This window comes from Lactuca virosa, chromosome 3, assembly GCF_052849685.1.
Source record: "Lactuca virosa cultivar CGN04683 chromosome 3, Lactuca_virosa_CGN04683_v6, whole genome shotgun sequence".
In the NCBI taxonomy this organism is placed as follows: Eukaryota; Viridiplantae; Streptophyta; class Magnoliopsida; order Asterales; family Asteraceae; genus Lactuca; species Lactuca virosa.
Window position 1 is genome coordinate 398,789,691 of NC_136428.1, and position 21,779 is coordinate 398,811,469.

The window sequence follows — 21,779 nt, forward strand, 5'->3', positions numbered from 1 at the left end:
ATGCTAGCTTTCAGACTGACAGGGATAATTTCCGCTCTCAGTCGGCCTGGGTCTTTACTCTAAACGGAGGGGCAATTACTTGGAAAAGTTCCAAGCAAGAGACAGTGGCTGATTCCACTTGTGAATCAGAGTATATAGCAGCAAGCGAGGCAGCAAAGGAGGCTATATGGCTAAAGAACTTCATCGGAGACCTTGGAGTTGTACCAGCTATAAAGGAGCCAATGGATATTTTCTGTGACAGCAATAGTGCGGTTGCCTTAGCCATGGAACCAAGAGATCATGGGAGATCCAGACACATTGACAGAAAATATCACTTCATCAGACATCGAATAGAAGAAGGAATCCTCGTGGCAAAGAGGGTATCATCGGATGAGAACCCAGCAGATCCCCTCACGAAGGGACTGACTCGGGCTAAGCATCTCTAGCATGCTCGGAGCATAGGGCTGAAGGATGATATTAGTTTTAGTAGTTAGATAATCTTGAAATTTGTAAAATGTAATTGACATTTGATGATAAATAAAAGCTGTTATTTATGAGTAAAGTGTTGCTATCTCTTGTCAATCATTTACTATTATTTCTTTTTGCATGTTTTGACTTCCAGAATAATTATTTTATGGTTTATATCATATTATTCAAACTCTCCATAGTCGGTCATATGTTGGAAGTAGATATGAATCAAGACTGTTATGGGTTGGCTTGTAGAGGTCTAAGATGTTAGACAAAGCGGGGCTACAGCACTCATGAGTGCTCATAAGTTCTGAGTATTGGATTCAACCCACGCTCACTTGTATCACTTCATAGAATTTATCTCGAGTGATCATGAGACGGTAATATCATATAAGTCTTCAAACCTAGAGATATGATTTGTTGCCTATGAGTTGGTTATGCATTGATTGCACGAAAACGCATAGGTAACTCGATGTCATAAACCGTGCCTTTGTGTGTAGTTCAACAAGTAGTAGATCAAACATATGAGTCGAAGTTTATCTGTTCCTTCTAGGATTAGAAGCGATATCTGGGCCCCTCGATGATTTTGTTTTGACCTATGTACCGGGCCCGGTCAGAACTAAATTGATGTGTTCAGTTAAGTTCTATGTCAAACAAATCGGAAATCGGGAAACAAATGCTGGACAATAAGCAAGACCATGTTCCATGTATTTGTCCGGCTGATATCTAGAACAGAGGATTATATGATCACTTATCTAAAATGGCGCTTCATAGTTCAACAGAGTTTTAAGAGCTACGATTGCTGATCGGTTCCTGAAGTCATACTTGCAACTATAGTTATTAGACTTATCCAAGTGGGAGACTGTTGGAGATAATGTCTAAGTCCATAACTATATTTGGTATGTACTTGACCCGACCCGACATGGTCCATTTGGGTTGCACTTCACCCGAACAATTTACGGATAATCTTTTGAGAATAGTATAAGTTATGATTTATTAATATATTATAAGTTCTAATATATTAATATAAAATCATATTATTTAATTAGTGTTGATCTATAATTAATTTAGAGATCAAAAGTATGACTAATTAAATATGGGCTCTTGTATTTATATAGTGTGGGCTAATGCTTATTTGTAATGGGCTAGGCTTGCATGGAAAGTCCATGGATACTCCATGGAGTGTTAACCCATGGATCTCATGGAAATGAAAAGACATGGGTATTAGGGTTTACATGGATGTAACCCTAATCCACCAGACTATATAAAGGAGGCTTTGGTTCTTGAAATTGCACTAGTTGATGTGTGTAAACTAAGAGGGCCGATTTCAAGAAGTTTGTGACTATTCTCTCAAGTTTCCAAGTTTGTGGTGATTTGTGACTTCCATTTGAGGCATCCACATTATTGGTGCTAGGCTCTCAAACTCCAAGCAATCAACTACTACTACAAGGTAAGTAATTCTACTAGTTTTATTTGATTCAAGTACCCCATGTCATGCTAGTTAGGATAAGAACCTTGGAAAAATAATTATTTGCATGTATCTTAGTCAAACATAGATCCAAGGTTTCTAGGGTTGCATGTACACCATAGGAGTGTTAGAATGCTGAAAACCCATCAAATATGTCCACCAACCCATCCCATAAATAACCCAAGCCTATTGGGCCCACCAAGGCCCAATACCAAATGGGTCCTCAAAGGTCCACTAATGACCCAACTATGGCCAAATTTTCCAAATTGGGCCCAAACCCTCATATGGGCCTTACCCTAAAGCCCATCTAGATATTCTAGTCCACATGATTGCTCTTGGATGGCCCATCAATAGCCCAATCACCAAAGCCCAAAAGAAACGCCCAACTCAAGGCCCAAGCCAAATTAGGGTTTTCACATAAAATGACGATTAGGGTTAGGTGTTCCCACTTAACCCATTAAGGACTTAACCCATTAAGTCTATTATTCCACTAAGCCATCATACAATGGAATCGGCATGAGTCATAGCTTCAGTCCACTGGTCCAAACATGGGTCCCAGTAGGCACAAACCAACAAACCCAAAAATTAGGGTTTCTAGCCCGATAACCATCCAACTAGTCCAGATCAAACAATTAGGCCGATTAGGGTTCATTATGCCAAGCACCACCCACTACCACCTCAGGTAGTGGTGGTCAGTGGCGACTCACGGCGGCGGCCACCACCTCACGGTGGTGGGGGTGGGTTTTCCGGCCACAAAAACACACATACAACCTCCAAAATACCAAAAACAATGAAAACACTAGAGCATACACCCTTACACACACACCCACAGCCACCTCTAATGGCGGCTAGTGGCGGCGGAGGGTAGCAGAAAACAATAATGGTTGGCAGCCACCACTTCACGGTGGTGGTGGTGGCGGTCTCTTTTGATTTTCAACCGTGCAAACCTATGAACACGCTCACCGGTGCGATCTGCACACACAAACACATCCAACTCAGCCTCATGGGCGGTAGATGACAACTGATGGCATAGAAGCGGCGACCTAAGGCCACCGGCGACCACTGCCGCTGATCGCGACGTCGCATACACAACGAGAACAAAAGAGAGAGGAAGTGGGTGGTGTTTAGTCTTACCGACAGTTTCCCCTTCGCACATGCCATATCCAAGCTTCACACTCGGACTCGGTGGTTCCTTCGACTGCCACGACGTCTCCGGCATAGGTTTGCGATCTTGGTGGCGAAACGGTTGCTGGCAGGGAGTGGTGCTCAATCACAGCTTGGATGGCGGCTGAAGAACACTTCCAAGGTGGTGGCGGCTAACACATTTTAGGGTTAGGGTTTGGGGGGGGGGGGGGGAACGACCTTAAGACGGGAAAGATTGATCACCGGGTGCCAATCCCGTGTTCATTAAAACTTCCACCCAAATATCCAACTTTAGCCCCTCCTCACAATTTTGTTTTAAATCTAAGTCTAAAACTTACGAAATAGCCCTACCCTCAGAATTCTTTACTAATAGAATCCAAAATTTACCATTTAGCCCTTGGTTCCCAAAATCAATTCAAATTAAGTCCTAATAATTTACCAAGCAGCCCCCGCCTTCATAAATATTTACAAACCACTCCGGAACTTACACTTTTAACCCATGACTTCTAAAATTATTACGGTTATCTCCTCGAAACCAACACCTTGCTAAATTATTAATGATTTTTTTTGGGTTTTTATTTATATCAACTCTTATCCCTTTATTTATTTAATATACGGGATGTTACAACTCTCTCCCACTTAATTCAGATTTTGCCCTCGAAATCATTCATTACCATTCCTTACACGTCAGGCAACTTGAACGACGTGACCACAAGCCCGAGTATAACCCCAACCGTTCAATCTAACAGAGCTATCTCTACCAACCACATTGTACATTCAACCACTAAGTTCTCTTTACTCCAAGAAATGTTACAACCGATCTGCAATCACACATCATTTCCGACCAATGTCTCCTAACACTCACTAACTCCATTGGATGATGCGATCCTTCTCAACCCAATCGAACCGACCCTCCCAGGTCTAGAACATCAAATATTCATCATAACCACTCGAAATGAAATCCATCAGGAATCTGAAATCTCAACTCATCTATCCTTCACACAGATAGGTCCAAACACAAACTCGAGAGTCTGTTTCGACAACAAAATTTGGAACCACTCATATCCAATCTAATACTCAACTCATGACCTGTGATCCGCGTATCTACGCATACATTACTTCTCCAATTCCTTCCGACTTGCAACAACCTCTCCCCAATTTGAGATATAACGGATCCCGATGTCACACCCCCAAAACCAGAACGGCGGAAACGTTCGGGGGCGGAGGACGTCATGTAAGTATCACAACACATGCATTATAGTAATCAAAGTACAAACAACCATTGCATTAATAAGTATAAGTATTACATAAGTGTTTAAACATTTCATATTCAAACATAAAAGTGGATATGGTAACAGACAGAAGACGCTGCACGGTACTACGCAGTCTTCTCAAAAACTTCGGGAGTGTACCTGTCTACTGGATTCCTGAGAATACAAGTTATTTTGAAAGAGATGATCAACATTTAAGCTGGTGAGTTCATAAGTATTTTAGTTATATTAAGTATACTCCAAGTTCTTGGAAAAGTTCGCATGTTCTTCTAGAAAATCCTATATATTCTGATATGAATAAATGATAACCACAATAGTTCCTTCTGCAATTACTTAGTTTATACTAGTTATATATAACCTAATATCGAACAGACAGTTAAATGTGTGTATCTGCCCTAAGCCCACAACCAAACAAGGAACAGGAAGTAAGGCGGAAGTCACACATTCCACTGTCAATCGGATATTACATATATATAACTCTGATGTATAAATTAAGGAATTATAGAATCAACCATTAAAGGTCCTTTATGTTATACTAGTTTTAAGAAAGAGAATGACTACGTTCCAGAAAATCTTATATTTTCTGCTCTACAACTGATAAGTAGTTTTAATCCTGTAAAACCGTTCTGTTAAGTAGTTTTAAATCACCATAAAACCGTTCTGATAAGTACTTTTAAATCCCCATAATACCGTTCTGATAAGTAGTTTTAAATCCCCATAAAATCGTTCTGATAAGTAGTTTTAAATCCCCATAAAACCGTTCTGTTTTGTTTGCGGAAAATGATTATTACAGTAGTATTTCTTAAAAATAAACTACTGATGAATAACTACCCTAATATTAACCTGGTTAATTAGGGTTTAGAATGTGATAAAGTTGTAACCATGCTGGACTAGAATGAACACGATAACCTACTGGCGTCGAAACTGAATATGTGACATTTGTCACCCCATGGCTGGTCTGCCGGACTGTAGCTAGCAGTCAGGATGTGGGATTGTCAGTCCCGTATAGATCTATACACACAATGCCCGCTCTCCCTCCAGGAGACTCTGGCTACAAGAATGTAACATAACAAGTATTGTTATGTCCTGAAGACGTACCATCACATTTTAGTTTGAGTAAAGATTGAATTATACCCTTTTCTTGACAAAGTAATTTAGATCTCGTATACTTATCTAGAAAATAGATTCCTCATTGGTTTCATAAATTATACCTATTATAATTTATACATTCTATCTGATTAGTAAGATTTCTCATGAGTGTATCCTTTTGCTCAGCGTGATACAAAGGTAATGATACCGACCGAAGTAACCTTTTATATTCCCATATGAATAATATATATATATAATTAAGAAAGAAACGGGTTTAGCAAATATAACTCCACCTCAAGCCCACATCCAAACAAGGAAAAGAAAATAAGGCTACTCATTAGTCCTAAGCCCTTTAAGTCTTATTTATATACTTATACATATATGAACATGATTTTTGACAATTATAAGCTAAAAGAATTATAAATACATTTTAAAGAGTTTAACGGTATCTTAAAAGAGTTTATGTTATTTTGAAAAGAGTTCACATGACTTTAAGTCATTATGGAAGTATTGGGTAATCCTTTATTGTAAAAATAAAGATTTAATGCATAAGGGAATCTTTTATGTGATTGATATCACAAGTATTTACTAACACAATTAGATTGTGTTCAACTTGTATCCCCCCTAAAAAGCATTTAAAATCATTTAAAATGTAGATTATATGGGTATGAACTCACCTGATAGGTGGTGATTCGGGTAGCGTTTCGTTTCTATAATTGATTTTTCTTGATGAAACCGCGAGTTTTTGATGAAAACCGGGCTTTGCGCGGGCAGCACTTCGACTGGAAAAATGTTAGTTTCTTGAGAATTTTGGGGCTTCGGGCTTTCGTCAGAGCTTGTATATGTCACCGGGGAGTTGGGGTAGTTAGGAGGGCTTAAAAGTGTGTAAAAGTAGGAGAGAGGTTGTGAATTTGCAACCTAAACCCGGAGCTCTTGGTTCCTATTTATAGGGTGTCTTGGGCCCATTCACGTCGTGAACATGATAGGTTCACGTCGTGAACATTCATGAGTCATCCTGTAGCTTTCACACGTGTTTTCTAGCCTCGATTAGTGTCCCTGTTACGTTTCACGTCGTGAACTCCATGTTCACGTCGTGACTTAAGGCGGCTAGGGTTTCTGCCACGTGTCATGCCCTTAGACAGCTGCATCTTCGGAAGGTCATAACTTTTGCATACGAGCTCCGTTTTTGACGTTATTTATATCCACGCGTAGGTGGATACGTAATATACAACTTTCATTTTGATTGTTAAGGCTAAAAAGCATTCGATTATAAACTCACTTTTTACGTCACACAGCGTTGTGCCGATTCTGTCGCGAATCTTCGATTGGTCATAACTTTTTCGTTATAACTCAGATTTCGGCGTTCTTTATATGTACGGAAACCTTGTGACATATACTACAAATTAGATAAGATTATTTATTCTAAATAATCCTTTATCAAAAAGTCATGTTTGACGTGAAATAATGGGTTGCTACACCCGACCACATGGAGACCTCAGTCTCGCCCCTGGCCCGGCCACCAGGTTCCCAAAGACTCGGTCATCAAGGCTACCTAAGCCTATGAACTCCTCTGCATCATGCTCTAACTAAATAATATCATGGCTCCCCATAGGGTTATAACACTCTCTTACTGACTAATAAGTGTTACGGCTCCCCGCAGACTTACATCATTCACTCACTCGCCATAGGCTCTCCCATGGTTTTTCCCTGATATTACAAAGTGATTACTCCCACCTGGATCCCCCCACTCTCCTATCACCCCACAATCTCATCATTAAACCATCACCGTAATGCGTTCACTAAACTCATGCTCCGCGATCCATCATGGACAGGTGCACACACCCACCCAGATTAAGCATCACTACCCCTAACAACAATTACCGCTACAAAACACTTTCCCTTGATACAATTCACATTCTTGGACAATCCCCGTCCGATGACAATTGGCTGATGGGTTCCCATTGGAACAAGAGTTACTTGGTACTCCACTTGTCATCTCATAAACTCGAGTCTTAAAATAATCCAACAACTTAGGGCATCATACTCGGACACCTCGATACCTCATCGCAGAATCTCGCGCTCCCTTGCCTCAACCACTGATCTTCCACTCACGGCGTCATGCTCGGATACCGCGATACACCATCACAGAATCTCATAATGTCTTGCTACGGTCATTGATCTTCCTCTCTCACAACTCGTAACCTCGAAATACTCCACTCACAAATTGAAACATAGAGGAATCGTCAATGATTGAGAACACGTTGATAACCATCCAAAACCCCATCCTCTTACTAATCAAAACCCATGCGAAGCTACCCATACCGACTCTGAAACTAATTTACAAGTCAATTGCTACTCCTCCCACAGTATAGATAACAATATATACATCGAACTAGAAAATCTCAACAATTGAAACTGGACCTCAACGAACCAACCACCTCGAACTCCACCATTGCAATCCCGAAGAGTCCCTGATCACAATAAGATCCCTGACCAACGGCTACTCGCCGTGGATACACTCGTTCTTTCCTGAACACTCACTATATGCATCACCTCGCTTTGTACCTTGCCTCGTCCACCAATAAACCCATGTCTCATATGTCTGTATCGCAGATCCCCATAACCAAATCTTCTAACCGCAACTTGAACAAATTGTTGATCTTCTCAACAGAATACTTAGTTCTCCCCGACTTAGGGTTCGACCATCACCAATTGACATATCAACAGTCTACTCCACAGACTGTTTCACCAGATACACCACACTTAACTCTTGAAACGTACTACGTAACACTTGATGATCTTCCAAAGGAAGACCAAGCAACTCCATATATCCCAAATCTCAAATGAAATCCTAGGAACTCCCCAATGTGACTGTCTCCGGTCACCCAGAATCTCGTCCGGCTGCACATTCAATTATTCTGACGGTCCTAGGATATCACTTTCTCATTTTCTGGAAATAACGGACCATCACACTCTTCATTCTCTGAATCCTCAATCATCACCCCACTGTAAGAATCGACATAGCATGGGAGACCTCACTCACACAGTCGATCAGCTGCATAGCCACGAAAACCGACATCTCGATATACTCCTCTCGTTTTCCGGAAACAGTTGTTGGTATATAGCTTACCAAACTTAAACAAGGCATACTCGAGCCCTCGCTAGTCACAGTACTCACTGATGACCCTTCCCAGCATAAGAATGTAACTCAATGCTCTCATACAACAAAATACTCTTGGTGCCAATATCGCAACTCCCTGGTGCCCCACAGGGTCTTCTTCTAATCTCTGACATCAGAAACTCACTCACCCATCCTCTCAAAATGGGAAAAAGGAATAATATAATCCTCAAAATAGAACCTTGACATCGCAGGCCATCGCCCGACCACTCAATTCAGACTGCAATCCTCCATGATGCTTCATCTCCACCCCTATTTGAGTCTTGCGACTCCCACTGGCACCTCACCAGTCAAAACCCTCGAGATCTAAACTCAAATTTTCCCACCCAGGGCATACGCCATTTAAGCTCAACCGACATGGCCCTCTGGTACCACAATCTCCTATATCTACTCCCAGTCTGAATAATCACAATCGGATAACTGATAAAGGCGAAAGCATACTCCGCTACGAATCATGGTACCCGAACCATGTTATTTCTCCTCATCCTGCTACTTAGAACCTCCAGAATTCTCCGTGTTTCGAGTATGGGTCCTCTGCTTTCAGTAGTACGGGCCCATACTACCTGCCACATCTACCCATACTTTCCACACGGATCGTCCCAGATTTTCTAAGTAGCTGCTCAACCTTCTCGATCACCATTCCCAATACACATGTTCGCTCTCTAGAGAATACCCAACTCTAATCAGCGTACTCCTCAGACTAGAATTACTCCCCAGGTTCTCACACTTCTCTGCCATCATCTGCTGAAGAACTCGACGTGATCCCAGCCATCTACCTCCTGAATATCGTCATATTCACTTAGTAGCTAACTCCCATCATTCAAGAGTTCCACAAAGCACAAAGCAAGCAGCATTCGGGCATCGAATAACCAGCACATGAAACCACTCTAGCATACCACTCCACTCACTTTTCTCATAACTCAAAAGGCATCACCAAACTCAGGCAATCTTCCCTCTCGTGGATCTCTAACTACTCTCTCAGAAGATTCCTCAAATGCTCGTCTAGGTATCTCTCCTATATTATTCCTCGACTCAAGACTCTCTCTAAAATATTCCTGCTAGGTGCTTCTACTCAGTACATACAGAGCAATCAGCAGATAATATCAATCAATAACTTTCCCTAGGCTAAGGCATCATGAATCAGGCAACTCTAGCCCTAAATTCTGAAATACCTAACCTATCCTCTAGCATGCAACTCTAATATCTCATAAATATCTCATAATATAAACAAATAATGGTATTTTGGGAAATCACTGTTCGGGCTCTGGCTGATTGTACACACTACTCCATCTCATTTTCTCTTTAACACTCTTACTCGTTTTAGAAAAATCATTTCTTTTTAGAAAATTTTCTCAAATCCTCAGTTTGAGTTCGGGCATACTCGAGAGCACATCCGAATCTCTCAAACCAAAGATCTGATACCAACTTGTAACACCGTAAATTTTCAAACAAAATTTTCATTTTTAAAATCACATGAATCTCGTCAACATATATCACAAAATCCCCAAATATTAAATTATCAAAAACACATGTTCATAGTTATTTGAATAAAATCCAGGATCCTCATAAACATAACTTCATCCCGTGTGTACAATCGAGTCGGCGCCTTCCCGTGATCCTGAGAAGTACCTGAAACACATAACATATAACACGGTAAGCATGAAGCTTAGTGAGTTCCCCAGAATACCACACATTACTCGTTAGTCTCTCATGGCTATTTCTCATATAAGACCCTCTGGTCGATGTGTCTCAGTGGAACCCTCCGGTCCAACAACACGGGTGGACCCTCTGGTCCTATCTCAACAATGCACAGGATAATATACAACATAATTCATAAGACATAATACGGGATATCACATGTCTCAGTATAAGCACATAAGATCAACATATACACAGATTACTACAACAACATAAGTCACAAAGACAGTATGCACGATAACAATAACACATCATAAACAGATAAGACCCTCCGGTCGATAATGTACTAAGACCCTCCGGTCTATATGTACTAAGACCCTCCAGTCAATAGTGTAAATAAGACCCTATGGTCAATAACACGAATAAGACCCTCCGGTCACACACAAATCATCACACAGGTAGGTATAGTGAGAAGACTCACCTCAAATGACGAACAGATCCTATAAATGTTGTTGCTGTACTCCGGCTTCTAACACTGAGCCTAACCCACAAATAATACCCATTAGGATCTAAGACCAAACCTTCACATAGTAGGTCTAAATATTGTTGGAGATAGTGTCTAAGTCCATAACTATATTTGGTATGTACTTGACCCGACCCGACATGGTCCATTTGGGTTGCACTTCACCCGAACAATTTACGGATAATCTTTTGAGAATAGTATAAGTTATGATTTATTAATATATTATAAGTTCTAATATATTAATATAAAATCATATTATTTAATTAGTGTTGATCTATAATTAATTTAGAATTAATTTAGAGATCAAAAGTATGACTAATTAAATATGGGCTCTTGTATTTATATAGTGTGGGCTAATGCTTATTTGGAATGGGCTAGGCTTGCATGGAAAGTCCATGGATACTCCATGGAGCTTTAACCCATGGATCTCATGGAAATGAAAAGACATGGGTATTAGGGTTTACATGGATGTAACCCAAATCCACCACACTATATAAAGGAGGCTTTGGTTCTTGAAATTGCACTAGTTGATGTGTGTAAACTAAGAGGGCCGATTTCAAGAAGTTTGTGACTATTCTCTCAAGTTTCCAAGGTTGTGGTGATTTGTGACTTCCATTTGAGGCATCCACATTATTGGTGCTAGGCTCTCAAACTCCAAGCAATCAACTACTACTACAAGGTAAGTAATTCTACTAGTTTTATTTGATTCAAGTACCCCATGTCATTCTAGTTAGGATAAGAACCTTGGAAAATTAATTATTTGCATGTATCTTAGTCAAACATAGATCCAAGGTTTCTAGGGTTGCATGTACACCATAGGAGTGTTAGAATGCTGAAAACCCATCAGTGGTATCAGAGCCTGGTTTGTTTATTTGATGCTTGATGCAAAAAAAAAAAAAAAAAAAAAAAAAAAAAAAAAAAACTTGAAAATCGAAGTTTTGTTCAAAAGCTCGTATCAAAATTTCAAGTTTTGTATATGTACTTACGATTCTTGAAATTTTTGATATGAACATTCATAAACATATGAGTTTAGAAGATCATAGAAATTATGTGCTAATAATTGATTAGATTAATTCTTGATCTTTATGTGTTTTAATGGAGTCGATAAATAGTTCTTAAGTTATGGATAACCAAAAGTCACATTTATAAATAACTATTAAAAGAACACATAGGTTAAAAAAAATGAAGAGTCTTCATTTTTAATAACCATTAACTCATAAGTTATGAGAAATGAAAAGTTTTGAAAGTTTACAAAACTTGCCCTCAAGTTTTGGAACATGTAAAGTCATACTAAAAACTTTAGTTCCAACCCCTTGAATTTTAAAAGTTAAAATTCAACCCTTATACTTTATAATATTATAAGTTTAATAATATTTATATATGTATAAGATCAAGTCGTCTTACCGCTAGTACGCCTCATTCACGAAGCCGGTCTATAAGGGGGGTATAAGGTTGTTGCCTATAAAATGGCGACCTAAAGGGTGTCCACTCTCACCCACCGCTTCCTTGATCGGTGGAGGGTCGTTAGCCGAACGGGTAGGACAAGGACTTATAAATTCTCATTAAAAGTATAATGATAATACTAAAGTAACTAAACTTTATTGAATTCCCAATTTTAGTTATTTTAGGAAAATGTGAATAAGGTGCTAATCCATGAAATTACACTTTACACTTTGTTTAAGTCGTTAGTGGAGCGTGTGTGGTTAACCGGCACACTAACTTGAACTTAACAAGGTACGTAAAGGGTGACTTAATGTTTATCATAGTATCGATGGAGCGTGTGTGGTTAACCGGCACATCGATTGAGAGGTAATACATTAAGGGTACCAAGTAATTTGCATGGTTACTTCACACCTTGTTTTGTGATCCTCGGCATCCCAATCACAAAACTTGAAGGGCACACTCGAGATTGAAACATGTCATTGAAGAAAGTTCAATGAATCTCAAAGAATCTAGGAGTTTCTAAACCAATTAAAACCTAATTAAATATTTCGTTTTTCATGGTGGAAATTGGTGAATCGTCATTCACCTACCTTCAAATATCTTATAGCTTAGATTACGACATCCCTCTTCTAAGTTATAAAATATTGTGTTGGGTCCTAGCCTTAATATTACATTTGGGTGTTTTGTTAAGGACTATCTCTATATCTAATCTAATCTATTCCCTCTTCTTTTCAGATGTCTTCCAATAACAATGCTTCTGGCTCAAACCCTACTAGCTCCTTCTCTTTCATGAATCTTTGTGGGAGAGTCATCTTTGATGGGTCCAACTTTACAGATTGGATCAGAAACATCAGGATGGTCACTCGGTATGAGAACAAAGAATATGTTCTCGACAAGGAGCTGAAGGTACCCGAGCCAACTGCTACTCCTGAAGAGCTTGCTGATTATGAGGTACATGAAAGAGATGCTACAATAGTGGCATGCATCATGATGGCCACCATGACAGCCGAGCTCTAAAAGTCCTATGAGGACTATTATCCTTTTGAGATGCACCAGGACTTGATGGACCGTTACCATCAAAGTGCTCGTCAAGAGCGATATGAAATAATCTCCTCCATGATAACAACCCGAATGAAGATAGTGAACCCATCACGGGCCACATGCAGAAAATACAAAGGTATGTGGACCGTTTACTGAAGCTGAATGTGAACTTCCCTGAGGAGTTAGCAATAGACATCATTTTGCACTCCTTGCCATCGTGTTATGATCAATTCCGCATGACATATCACATGAACAAGGAAGAAGTCACCCTCAGCAAACTTCAAGGACTCTTGAAGACCGCCGAAAGTGGTCTAAAGGGTAAGTCAGTTGTTACTACTCCTACTCCTACTCCAACTGCGGCCAATGTCTTAGCAATCGGGCATGGCAAAGGGAAGAAGAGAAAGAACCCTTCTAAGGGTACCAAGGGTAAGAACCTTGAAGGCTCCTCTTCAAGCAAAACCAATAAAGGTTTTATCACTCCTTCTGCTAACCCTAATGAGACTGAATGCTTCTATTGCCATGAAAAGTCGCACTGGAAGCGAAACTGCCCAAAGTACCAGCAAGATTTGAAGGATGGGAAAGTAAAACCCAACCATGCAGGTATATACACTATATTGTCTAATAACTCACCTCATTCTAAGTCTTGGGTCCTTGATACAGGTTGTGGTATTCACATATGTTGTGATTTGCAGGGACTAAAAAGAAGTGAGAATGTGGAGCAGGGAAAGATAAACTTGATCATGGGAAACAGGAAAGCTTCACCTGTCACCAAGATAGGAGTTTATTCCTTAGTGCTAAATAGTGGGTTTACATTAGATTTGAATAAATGTTATTATTCGCCAGAAATGGCAAGAAATGTTATTTCCTTTCATGCATTGTATAAACAAGGTTTTACCTTTTATTTTGATAATAATAATGGTAGTATTGATGCTTTCTTTAATAATGTTCTTTATTTTAAAGCATTACCTTGTGATGGCGTGTATGAAACTGTATCTGTTGTAGATAATCTAGGAAATAATGTATTGTGTATTAACTCTTCCACTAGCTTAGATAAAGCATCCTTATGGCATTGTCGTCTTGGACATGTAAGCAAGAAACGCATAGGCCAACTCCAAAAGGACGGAGTCTTGGAGTCATTTGACCTAAAGTCAGATGATAGTTGTGAATCTTGTTTGCTTGGTAAAATGACAAAGTCACCTTTTATTGGCACTTGTGCTAGGGGTGAAGGTTTGTTGGACCTCATACACACGGATGTGTGTGGACCCTTCAGAACCGCCACAAGAGATGCTAATCGGTTCTATATGACTTTTACTGATGATTTTAGTAGATATGGATATGTCTACCTAATCAAGCATAAGTCAGAAACCTTTGAGAAATTCAAAGAGTTTAAGCAAGAAGTGGAGAATCAGTTGGGCAGGAACATTAAGATGCTTCGATCCGATCGTGGTGGTGAGTATCTTAGTACTGAGTTCCTTGACCATCTTAAGGAATGTGGGATTGTCTCACAATTGACACCTCCTCGGACACCACAGTTGAATAGTGTAGCTGAGAGGCGCAATCGGACCTTGTTGGACATGGTTCGTTCCATGATGAGTCGAGCTTCGCTACCAATCTCATTTTGGGGGTATGCCTTAGAGACTGCCGCCCATATCCTTAATCTAGTCCCTACAAAGAATGTTGCCAGAACACCTCACGAGTTGTGGACTGGAAAAGTTCCCAATCTAGACCACATCAAGATTTGGGGTTGCGAGGCTTTCGTGAGACGCGAGACTCACGATAAGCTCGAACCCCGAAGCGAAAGGTGTATTTTCATCGGCTACCCACAGAAATCCTTTGGTTACATCTTCTACAGACCCAGTGATAATGTGGTCTTTGTAGCAAGAAGAGGATTCTTTCGAGAGAGAGAATTCATGAGCCAAGGAGACAGTGGGAGGCAAATTGACCTTGAGGAAATTCAAGAGTCAAGTGGTGAAGGAACCTCAAACCCTAGCCCTCAACCTGAGGAGGAAACTCCTGTTGAGCCGACTGAAGAATCTATACCCCTAAGGCGTTCCACCAGAGTTAGGAATGCACCTGAGCATTATTATGGTTTTCATATTACTGCAGAAGGTGAGACACTTATCAGTGATAACACACTGGTAAATCTAGATGAGCCTAACAGCTACACGGAAGCCATGGCAGGCCCTGAGGCTGCTAAATGGAAAGAGGCTATGGATAGCGAGATACAGTCCATGTATGACAATCAAGTTTGGAACTTGGTTGACAATGTACCTGATCGTAAGATAGTTGGGTGCAAATGGATCTTCAAGAAGAAGACCGACATGGATGGTAATGTACACACTTATAAGGCACGACTGGTTGCAAAGGGTTATTCTCAAACTCCGGGAGTTGATTATGATGAGACCTTTTCACCAGTGGCCAAGATTAAGTCTATTAGGGTTCTGTTAGACATTGCTGCATTTCATGATTATGAAATATGGCAAATGGATGTCAAAACCGCTTTCCTTAATGGAAAGTTGGCTGAAGATGTTTACATGGTTCAGCCAGAGGGTTTTCTCAGTACAGAGTACCCCAGTAGAATGTGTAAGCTCGAGAAATCCATTTATGGATTAAAACAGGCACCTCGCAGATGGAATCTTTGCTTTGATGAGAAAGTCAAAGAATTTGGCTTTTCAAGGAGTGAAGATGAATCTTGTGTCTATATCAAGGCTAGTGGGAGTATAGTCAGCTTTTTGGTACTGTATGTGGATGACATACTACTCATAGGAAATGACATCCTAACCCTGCAGGAAGTAAAGTACTGGCTTGGAAAGTGTTTCGCTATGAAGGACCTTGGATAAGCTTCCTATATCCTAGGGATAAGGATTTTGAGAAACAGGAGTAAAAGACTAATTGGACTTAGTCAAAGCACCTATGTGGACAAAGTGTTGAAAAGGTTCAACATGCATAACTCCAAGAAAGGAGAGTTACCCATCCAGAGTAACGCCAGATTGAGTAAGACACAAAGCCCTAGTACTGAGGTTGAGATATCAGAAATGAGTCGAATACCTTATGCTTCAGCTGTAGGATCGATCATGTATGCTATGACGTGTACTCGACCTGATGTAGCCCTTTCTTTGAGCATGGTTAGCAGGTATCAGGGGAACCCTGGCAAGGCACACTGGACTGCGGTAAAGAATATCCTCAAGTACCTACGGAGGACTAAGGACTGGGTCCTTACCCTCGGTGGCAGTGAGGACTTGAGAGTTGTAGGGTACAGTGATGCTAGCTTTCAGACTGACAGGGATAATTTCCGCTCTCAGTCGGCCTGGGTCTTTACTCTAAACGGAGGGGCAATTACTTGGAAAAGTTCCAAGCAGGAGACAGTGGTTGATTCCACTTGTGAATCAGAGTATATAGCAGCAAGCGAGGCAGCAAAGGAGGCTATATGGCTAAAGAACTTCATCGGAGACCTTGGAGTTGTACCAGCTATAAAGGAGCCAATGGAGATTTTCTGTGACAACAATAGTGCGGTTGCCTTAGCCAAGGAACCAAGAGATCATGGGAGATCCAGACACATTGACAGAAAATATCACTTCATCAAACATCGAATAGAAGAAGGAATCCTCGTGGCAAAGAGGGTATCATCGGATGAGAACCCAGCAGATCCCCTCACGAAGGGACTGACTTGGGCTAAGCATCTCCAGCATGCTCGGAGCATAGGGCTGAAGGATGATATTAGTTTTAGTAGTTAGATAATCTTGAAATTTGTAAAATGTAATTGACATTTGATGATATATAAAAGCTGTTATTTATGAGTAAAGTGTTGCTATCTTTTGTCAATCGTTTACTATTATTTCTTTTTGCATGTTTTGACTTCCAGAATAATTATGTTATGGTTTATATCATATTATTCAAACTCTCCACAGTCGGTCATATGTTGGAAGTAGATATGAATCAAGACTGTCATGGGTTGGCTTGTAGAGGTCTAAGATGTTAGACAAAGCGGGGCTACAACACTCATGAGTGCTCATAAGTTCTGAGTATTGGATTCAACCCACGCTCACTTTTATCACTTCATGGAATTTATCTCGAGTGATCGTGAGACGGTAATATCATATAAGTCTTCAAACCTAGAGATATGATTTGTTGCCTATGAGTTGGTTATGCATTGATTGCATGAAAACACATTGGTAACTCGATGTTATAAACCGTTCTTTTGTGTGTAATTCAACAAGTAGTAGAGTAAACATATGAGTTGAAGTTTATCTGTTCCTTCTAGAATTAGAAGCGATATCTGGGCCCCTCGATGATTTTGTTTTGACCAATGTACCGGGCCCGGTCAGAACTAAATTGATGTGTTCAGTTAAGTTCTATGTCAAACAAATCGGAAATCGGGAAACAAATGCTGGACAATAAGCAAGACCATGTTCCATGTATTTGTCCGGCTGATATCTAGAACAGAGGATTATATGATCACTTATCTAAAATGGCGCTTCATAGTTCAACAAAGTTTTAAGAGCTACGATTGCTGATCGGTTCCTGAAGTCAAACTTGCAACTATAGTTATTAGACTTATCCAAGTGGGAGACTGTTGGAGATAGTGTCTAAGTCCATAACTATATTTGGTATGTACTTGACCCGACTCGGCATGGTCCATTTGGGTTGCACTTCACCCGAACAATTTACGGATAATCTTTTGAGAATAGTATAAGTTATGATTTATTAATATATTATAAGTTCTAATATATTAATATAAAATCATATTATTTAATTAGTGTTGATCTATAATTAATTTAGAGATCAAAAGTATGACTAATTAAATATGGGCTCTTGTATTTATATAGTGTGGGCTAATGCTTATTTGGAATGGACTAGGCTTGCATGGAAAGTCAATGGATACTCCATGGAGCTTTAACCCATGGATCTCATGGAAATGAAAAGACATGGGTATTAGGGTTTACATGGATGTAACCCTAATCCACCACACTATATAAAGGAGGCTTTGGTTCTTGAAATTGCACTAGTTGATGTGTGTAAACTAAGAGGGCCGATTTCAAGAAGTTTGTGACTATTCTCTCAAGTTTCCAAGTTTGTGGTGATTTGTGACTTCCATTTGAGACATCCACATTATTGGTGCTAGGCTCTCAAACTCCAAGCAATCAACTACTACTACAAGGTAAGTAATTCTACTAGTTTTATTTGATTCAAGTACCCCATGCCATGCTAGTTAGGATAAGAACCTTGGAAAAATAATTATTTGCATGTATCTTAGTCAAACATAGATCCAAGGTTTCTAGGGTTGCATGTACACCATAGGAGTGTTAGAATGCTCAAAACCCATCAATTTCACCAAAAGAAGCTTTATGTGTGTTGCATGAGGGTAAAGATTGGACCTTTTCGTGATTATTGAGCGTTGGGAAGTCAGATCTATAGGTTAGAGAAACAGATCTGGCCTCATAAGGTCATATGAATATTGCCATGGAATGAACTCGCCGAGTCCATAAGGGGACTCGACGAGTCGAGTTGGGTTGCCCCGATTCGTGTCCAGTGGTAACCCGTCGAGTGAAAGGTTAACTCGGCGAGTTGAGTGAGGCTTTATGAGTATTTAGAGGACACGCATGGACTCGCCGAGTCACGCGAGTGCACTCGACGAGTCTGGTCAAAGTTTGACCATTGATTAGGGTTGACTTCGGTTGACCTTAGGGTTTTGGTCATGCTGAATCAAGAGAGGTCAGGAAGGGGTAGAATGGTATTCTACCCATTCATTAGAGATGAGGACAAGAGGAAGTATTAATTAGTGTTTTCCTTATGTGTTAGGCAGAGGCTCGATCGAGGTTATCAAGCCAGAAGGTTTACTAGACATCATGTGAGGTGAGTCTTCTCACTATACTTTACCTAGAGTGGTAATTATGTGTGACCGGAAGGTCTTATGTGCTATGATGAGTATGTGATGTATGTCGTTATATGATATGTATGTGCTATATTATGTTATGAGTATTATGATGTGGACCGGAAGGTCAACGGTGTATGGACCGGAAGGTCAAGATGATACGGACCGGAAGGTCAGAGAAGTGGGACCGGAAGGTCTATCAGGATTATGGGACGGAAGTCCCCTGAGACACAAGGACCAGAAGGTCTTGTAGAGCTATAGCCTTGAGTGGCGTATGTGCGTATGTGGTATTTTGGGGAACTCACTAAGCATTTATGCTTACTGTTTACGTGATATGTGTTTCAGGTACTAGCGAGGATTGCGAGAAGGCGCCGGCATGATCTGTACACATTGATGGAGTTTTATGTATTTGAGATCTTGGGATTGTTTTGTTTGGAGGACATGTGTTACATTGGATTTTGATAATTATTATGAATGAAATTACGTTTTAAAAGTGAAAAAATTGTGTTGGAAATTCACGTTGTAACATAAGTAGCATTCGAGCGATAACACTTCAAACCACAAGCCAAATAGAGGACATTTCAAGCTCACTTACTACCAATAAAGATTTTGAATCTAAAACATCATTCAGTTCCTCGTGGGCTACAAGGTATCACATATCACGCCAATCCATACAATCATATGAAATCCATACTAGTATGCAACTCAAAAACTCAACCAATCAGGCATATAAATGCATCTCTCCTAGCATAAAATCCTGAGCAGATCCCTAGCCCTAATCTTGCATGAAATTCTCATATCATATAACATAACAAACATCAAACATAAACGTGTATGGGTATTTTGGGAAATACTTACTTGAGCTCGGCTGATTTCACGTATTGCACCACCCCCTTTATTTAATTAGAAAAATCCTTTTGTTAATAAAACATATATTTTATGCAAAATCGACAAAAACCTCAGTTTGAGTTCAGACACACTAGAGAGTATACCCAAATCCCTCAAACCAAGGCTTTAATACCAACTTGTAACATCCCAAATATTTTAGAAAAAAAAATCATTTTAAATTCATTTCAAAACATCCAATAATCATGTCAAAACAACCAAAAGTGTATCATAGTGAAATAACATCTGAATACAAAATCCCAAAAAGACATAATGTGAAAAACATGGGCATATATGGTGCGATTAAGTCGGGTCCTTCCCTTTTGAGCTGGAAGTACCTGAAACATAAACTGAAAACCATAAGCACAGAGCTTAGTGAGCACCCCCAAAATACCCCATACCATACATATATATAACAATCAAACATAACCGAGTCTATTTCAACCCCTTTGATCTCTTTCAACCGACACTGGATCTATTTCAACCCCTTCAGTCTCTTTCAACCAGTACTGGGTATATTTCAACCCCTTCGGTCCTTTCAGCCGGTACTAGGTATCTTTCAACCCTTCGGTCTCTTTCAACTAGTACTTGGTCTATTTCAGCCCCTTCGGTATCTTTCAACCGGTAATGGGTCTATTTCACCCTATAACTAGCATATAATCATAACAGTAAGAGTGACAGAGACAACAAGCACATACAAGCATAACATGAAATTATCACAAAGACAACTATCAACATCCATACATAATTCGGCAGGTAGGCATTGGTGCCTTCAAGCTACGAGTATAGTAAAGGAAACTCACCTCAGTCTGCTGACAATCCAACATACGCTCGAGCTACTGGACCGGAGAATCCCCGTGCTAACCAATAAAATACAATCGTGATCAATAATCAGGTCATAACCATAATCAAGACTTAATTCACTAATCCCGATCCTAGGGTTAAAGATTATTTTACCCTTCCCTTCAAATTGCCCAAAGACAAGGGCCCAAACTCAATTGCACTAAAAGCCCAATAACCGACCCAATTCCAAAAGACACCCAAGGCCCAACAAAAAGCCCAAATTGTTATTACCCATCCTCACATCTTGACCAATCCTTGGTCACGTCGTGAGATCTTACTCAGTCCGATTCCAACTCATCCCGACTAAACTCAGTCAAATCGGACATGAAAAGTCACCGGAGTTGACCTCACGTCATGAGAGCCTCCTCCCTCGTCGTGAGCTCCAAGAAGCTAACCAGAAACGGGGTCATTTAACCACCACGTCGTGAGATCAGTCTGAAGCCAAAAGTCAAACTTTTAAGTCCTTAATCCATTAAGCCCTGAACTCTAACTTTCCAGAAGGTCCTATAACTCCATAATGCTCTTGAAAATCGATGTTGTTAAGACATATATGTCCAATACATATCTAGATCTCATTTGGGTCAAGAGTTAAAGAAAAGACATCCAACTTTCATGCAAGGTTCCAAAACTCAACCATTCCCTAGATCTGAACTCCATATTACTCTTTAGACACTAATAACACATAAAGTTGCAAACTTTATGGTTTCCATTCATCAAACTTGCACAAACAAGAGGAAAAGTGGGACAAAACCTAGATTTAGCCTTATAGAACAATAGAAGAATCTTTGATACTCACAATGATCCAAAAACAATGTAAGATGATGATAATGGAGATTCCTTGCAAGCCTCAACTCAAGATCACATTCTTCTTCTTCTTTTCTCCTTCTTCCAAACCAAGTAAAGCTCCAAAATGACCAAAGATCAAGCAAGGATGAAGA